This window comes from Oryctolagus cuniculus, chromosome 5 (genome assembly GCF_051225735.1).
Source record: "Oryctolagus cuniculus isolate XC-2025 breed Fujian yellow rabbit chromosome 5, ASM5122573v1, whole genome shotgun sequence".
Taxonomy (NCBI): Eukaryota; Metazoa; Chordata; class Mammalia; order Lagomorpha; family Leporidae; genus Oryctolagus; species Oryctolagus cuniculus.
The window spans coordinates 76,747,274-76,753,307 of NC_142871.1; the positions used below are offsets into that span (position 1 = coordinate 76,747,274).

Genomic DNA, 6,034 nt, shown 5'->3' on the forward strand with positions numbered 1-6,034 from the left:
ATGAAATCTTTAGTTGATTTAGAAGGTAGAGTCTGTGTGAGAAGGACTATAATGAAGCCACAACCTCAGTTATACATACAGCAGCAATTCTGTGTGTCTGGGATCCAAATCTTGAGCTTGGATTTATGATTGCCATGTGCAATGTATTCCTATATACTTTTTTTCCCTTTTGCTCAGATTTCACTTTTATAGACTGTCATATACTATATATGAACTCATTTTTACACTAAACCCTTTGGCAAACTCACTTCAGTATTTAAGGAATTGCCTGTCTATTTGAGAACTTGGCTTAAAGTAACAAAGGGGCAAATGGTAGAAAGAAGGCAAAAATCTGCCTTCAGATTAACAGCCAATGAGCAGAAAATAGACATGTACACACAAGTTAGGCTGAGTACCCAAAATAAGTTGGGCTTAATTATAAGATATGTAAATCTTTAATTTGCATTAAATCATAGATTTCATGGAGCTTTCTAGTCCATGAGGCAAGGAGTGTGCTGTGTGTATTTAGTGTCAGGGAAGTTCCTCACCCCAGGATGGGGTCTTCCTTTAGAAATCTTCACAACAACATTATCCAAGATTTTTAAGGCATCCTTGATCATTTGATCCTGTTTTAAATTTAACCTTTCCTGATGACATTATTCTTGTCTCAATGGTTTGCTAAATTTGGTTAAAATTTCTCTGAATTTCATAGTTTACAATTATACATGTGGGTGCTTGTTTGATAGCCACACTTCTGTCACCAAAAAGTGAGTTTTCCTGTGCATGTTGTATTTGATAAAAATATAACTTAACATGTATAAAACACTATTGACAATCCACACATACCCTTGTAGATGTGTTTCTCTCTTTTATCTCAGCTGATGGCAATAGTTCTTTGTCTCTAGTCCAACATTGACGTCATCCAAGTATCCTGTCCACTCCAAGTATCCAAGTATCCTGTCCGCTTTCAAAATATGTCCACACCATCACTCCAACACCACAGCTGTGGTCCAGATCGCTATGATCTCTTGTCTTGATTGTCCTATAGCATCCTGTCAGGTTCTCTGGCTTCCCACCTTGCCCTGTGAGTCTACAGTCAAGCACAGCATCCTGTTATGTTCTGAAACATGTCATATTGTTTAACTCAGAAGGCCCTGTTACAAAACAAGGAACTTGCTCTAGTTTCAGCTACATAGAATTATCATTCAATGCTTAACTACAGTAAGGAAAATTTTAGATATTTGTGTAATTAATATGCTGATTACCATACACAACACATGTTCTGTGATAAATGACATTGGCTGAAGAGGTAGAAAAATCTAAATTCAAATCAAATTTCCAACATCAATTACCATCAACTCTGATTAAAGTAATCTGATTAATATATCCAAATCTCCATATTCTGATATAAAAATTTGATCAAACTGATACCATAGTACTTTGTATAACTATAATTATGTATAAGTTCAATTTATCAGATGTTAATCAGGAAAACAAAAGTCGCTTCACCAATTTCATTCCAGAATTGGCTACACAGATGATGTGGATTTGAGGAAACGATAAAGGGAATGGTGAAGTAGCCCAGAGATCAGCCATAACAGAAATCTACTCCCACACTTAGATTGGACAAATAAAGGACAATGCCACTAGACAATTCTGGAAAATCAAATTCTATCGCATAGAAACTCAACAATGGCAGTGAAATCAAGAGCCAAATGTTAAGTCATTTTGTAATTAGGTAAGATCTGTTGAGTATCAAATGTCTTAGATAGGCTTGGAAAATTTAGTTAGCTATTGTTAATTTCAACATTGATTTAAAGTTTAGAGAAGGTGTAAGGTGAAGCTAAAGTACTACATTAGAAATTAAGAATAAAAATGAAAAGAGGTAAATGTTTGAAGCAGAATCAAAGCTCTGGCAGTGAAATGTGTTTTTATTATTCAAGATAAGCTGTTTAAAAATAACTAGAAAAACAATAAAATCTTTGATCAAATTTTTTGTTGAGAGCAAATTTTTGTGTTTATAATAGGTATATTTCTTGCTATATTTGAATTCCATATCATTAACAGAAATATGGATGAGTTACTTTCTACCAAGAGTTGATTTGAAGGTATAATATTTTTATCAAGGAGCTTGCAAGTAAGTTGTGCAATCCTTAGAATGGAAGGCAATAATAAGTGGAAAGAATTATCAGTGCTCACTTCTTTTCAGTGAATACAACTACATTTGTTTCCTTCTGGATAACAAATGTTACATTGACAAAGACATTATTGTTGACTTCCTATATTTTTATTTCTCAAAAATTATAATAGTAGCATTTTAATTTCCCAATAGAATTAATATTTCCTGAATTTGTACATCACACTCTTCTGTGAGGCCTGAGGAAAGTGTAAAACATTGATCAGTTTACAATCTTAAGCTAAATTTTAGCTCTTTTGCTTTTAACTCATTTCTGTTGCTTTTAGTTGAGTGTTAAGTAAAATTCCAAAATGCTTCTGATAATATGCATATATTATATATAATATTTAAGCTATTGTACTCTTTGAGCTAAAATTATCTCTAATCTGTTTAAAATTAATATTGATGAAAACTCTTTACTAGTGTGCCTAATGTGATTATTTCTATTGAAAAATGGTAGTGCATCTTCTGATCATCTTAGAAAGAATGCAGTAAGTATTCTAAATCACCTTTCCTTTGATCAGTTGTAAATTACTTCTTTAAGGACTTTACATTTTTTATGAGTTCATACGTATCATTGATATGAATTTGAATGTATTACTAATCTTCATTCATTTAGAATGTGATCTTTCATTGTATTTTGGCTATATTTTAGAGATTTCAAAATTTATTGAGCTTGCATTTTTAATAATAGAAAACTTACCAATAAAATATAAAATGAGGAATTTTATATTTATTTACTATAAATTATTAAATTGGTAACCTTATTAGTAACATTACTATAATCCACAATTTATTAGGAGGAGTTGTGATTTTTTAAGCAGGAAAATGTGATAACAAGTTAAATTGTTTTACATTGAAAAGATGGAATACTGTCAGAGCATTTAAGAAGTCCTCAGAGAGAGTGACATCTATAACACTGTAAGTGTAGTGGCATGGTTCAAAGGAATGACTTTAACAATCTAACAGCTTGGATGCTGGCTGGTTTAGGTTGATGATCTTGAATATCATGAATCATATTTTGTCATTGGAAATAAGATGACTTCCTTTAGGTATCAAATGGCAAAATGTTATAGCCTCCTTACTTGTACTGTTTTCTCTCTCTCCCCTTCCTTCCTTCCTTCCTTCCTTCCTTCCTTCCTTCCTTCCTTCCTTCCTTCCTTCCTTCCTTCCTTCCTTCTTTCCATTTATTTCTGGAATATTCAATATTTTATGAATAAAAATAAAAATCTTATGGGCACCCTTTGTCTCATTGTAGCAGCTTTGGACTTCAAATATGAGGATAAACACATCTCTGACTTTCCCAGCCTCTCAATTGCCTAGTATCTCAAGAAGTTTTCCTCCAAAATCCATAACAATATATTAAATGTACATGAGCAGTTTGACAGAAAATCCTTCTATTGTGAATGGTAATTTTCAAAGTTCATTTGTGTACATTCTTCCATTTGTTACTCAAACTCACGGATGATCTCATGAATATAGATTAGAAAAGAGATACTTTACAGGGAAATAATTGGAAAACTCAAGAGAAAAACTGTATTCCAAAGTAATGAAGTGTTCTTTGAAACCTGTGTTGCTTAGATTTTTCTTTGAAGATGCTTCACCAGATACTTTGCCATGCCATGGTTACCAGAAATCTTAGTGAAACTCACACAGCTTGCCAATATGGGAATCCACTCTCCACGGAATACTTTGCCACCTGTGGAAACATTAACTCTCCTTTAGAATTCCCCTATTGGAAATGATTCTCCTTTTCTTCTTTCATTTTTTTTAACATGGAGATGTTTTTATCTTCTTTTCTAGAACTTAATTATTCATGTTCATGTTTCCCTTACACTACAAAGACAGGGACAGAGATTTATTTATCTTTAAGTCTTCCGCATCATCTAACAAAATACTTTTCATATGGTAGTACTTAATATTTACTTAATAAAATACATCAATAGAATTTTAATAACCAAAACAAAGGAAATTAATGTAAGACTATGGATAAGGCATAACAAAACATTTAGAGAATTATAAGAGACTTACTAATAAATTCTTTACAGCTTTCCCTGGTAAACGAGGCAAATAAATCGAGTATATAAACTGAAGGAAGTTTGTGGGAATGTAAGGAAAATAGTTATCACAAGACCCAATGAAAGAATCCATATTTGAAAGGCCAGATGGAAAATTTACATTTAACTTATGCAGTGGGTGATGTGAGTTGGGGAAATTTGCGGAAGTTGGGCAACTTTATTTGGACTGTGTAAACTACTGAGAAAAGAAATATCCCTGTGATGTGCTCATTCCATTAAAAATTTGGAGTGAGCAGAAAATGGCTCTACATCACATGCTGAGAGCTCTTAGGGCAAAGCCACATGGCAGAGGTAGTCTAAAGTCGCACTTTTGGTGATGGAAGTTTGGAGTAAAGTAACATATTGTTACACTTATGCCTTGTAAGACACTTTACAAAATTCAGTACGTTGAGTGTAGAAATACTAACTTTCTTGACTCATAAAATGAAAACAGGCAATCTTCTATCCCTAAGGATATTTCTGCCTGTAGCAAGAAGACAAAAGAGCTGATACCACTGCTGCTGTCACAGTCATACATATTCCTAAGGTTTCCTAATCATAACCTTATGGTTTGCACAAATTACATATGTGGAAATGTTTCAGAAAGGTACAGTTTGCTCCCCAATGACTGCATGATAGATTGAGTTACAGCATTACATCGTAATCTCATCTCATTTAAGTTAAGTAAATCCCAGAAATTATCTGTTTTAGGCAAAATTAAACATGCCCCCAAAGATCTGAAATGATTTCCAGTTTAGTACCACAGATATGTCACAGAATTAATTCAGATTTTTTTTTTAGCGTTTCAAATAGTTTCCTTTGTTCCTGTGGCTCTGAGTAGTTAATATATTTGTTTTAATGAAAGCTTGGGATGGGGAAATACATTCAAGTTTATATCTTTGTTTAAATCAGAGAAGTTACATACTTCTAGGTTCTAATTTGCAAATAAGTATTTCACTGTCATTTCTCTGATTTCAGGGGCTTTTAATTCAGTTCATTAGTCATATAATATTATTACAATACAATAGTTATTAGATAGTCCAAAAAAGAAAACTGATAACATTGAGAGACATTTGGTCAAAAGCAGATGCACTTTATATAACTTGATTCATATGTAGAGAATTGTCAGAGAAGGCTAACATGATTCATATTTGAAGGCTTCCTTAAGTACTTGGTGGAAACTAAATAGTGGTTACCAATTATATTTAAGTGTTTACTATTTTAAACACGGCACTTGATATAATAATAAAAAGCATGATAGAATATACTTACCTGGCAGGGGAGATACCATGATCACGAAGGTGGTTTTCCCAGGGCGAGGCTTATCCATTGCACTCCGGATGTGCTGACCTCTGCGATTTCCCCAAATGCGGGAAACTCGACTGCATAATTTGTGGTAGTGGGGGACTGAAAAAAAAAAAAAAAAAAAGCATGATAGAATAAAAGTACTTTAAAACTTGTTAATGAAGTTCATGTGTTTTAGTCGTTTTGTATTCACGCATTTCATTTTCAAAGACACTTAAACTGTCATTCATATATGTATAATTAAACTAATTTAAATTAATTTATAATCACAAGCATTAGATAACAATAGTGCCCATTGACTTAAGTATATGTTAGTAAGACAATACTTTTCTTATATTTGCATTCATTAATATTTTAAATACTTGATATAGTGCTCTATGTTAATTATTTAATTTAAGAAAATGTAAAGTGGTGAGCACAAAAAGCACAAATTTAAATAAGGCATTGAAGAATTGCATACTTTAAGTGAGCTGTTTTTGAGGTTTAATAATATCCCCAAAATAGTGCAGAGATATTT

At 32.5% G+C, this 6,034-nt stretch overlaps 1 pseudogene; it reads left to right on the forward strand.

Moving 5' to 3' along the window:
• The first annotated feature begins 5,476 nt into the window (after nucleotides 1-5,476).
• LOC127493379 (U1 spliceosomal RNA) lies at nucleotides 5,477-5,622 on the forward strand (annotated as a pseudogene).
• The last annotated feature ends 412 nt before the right edge of the window (nucleotides 5,623-6,034 follow it).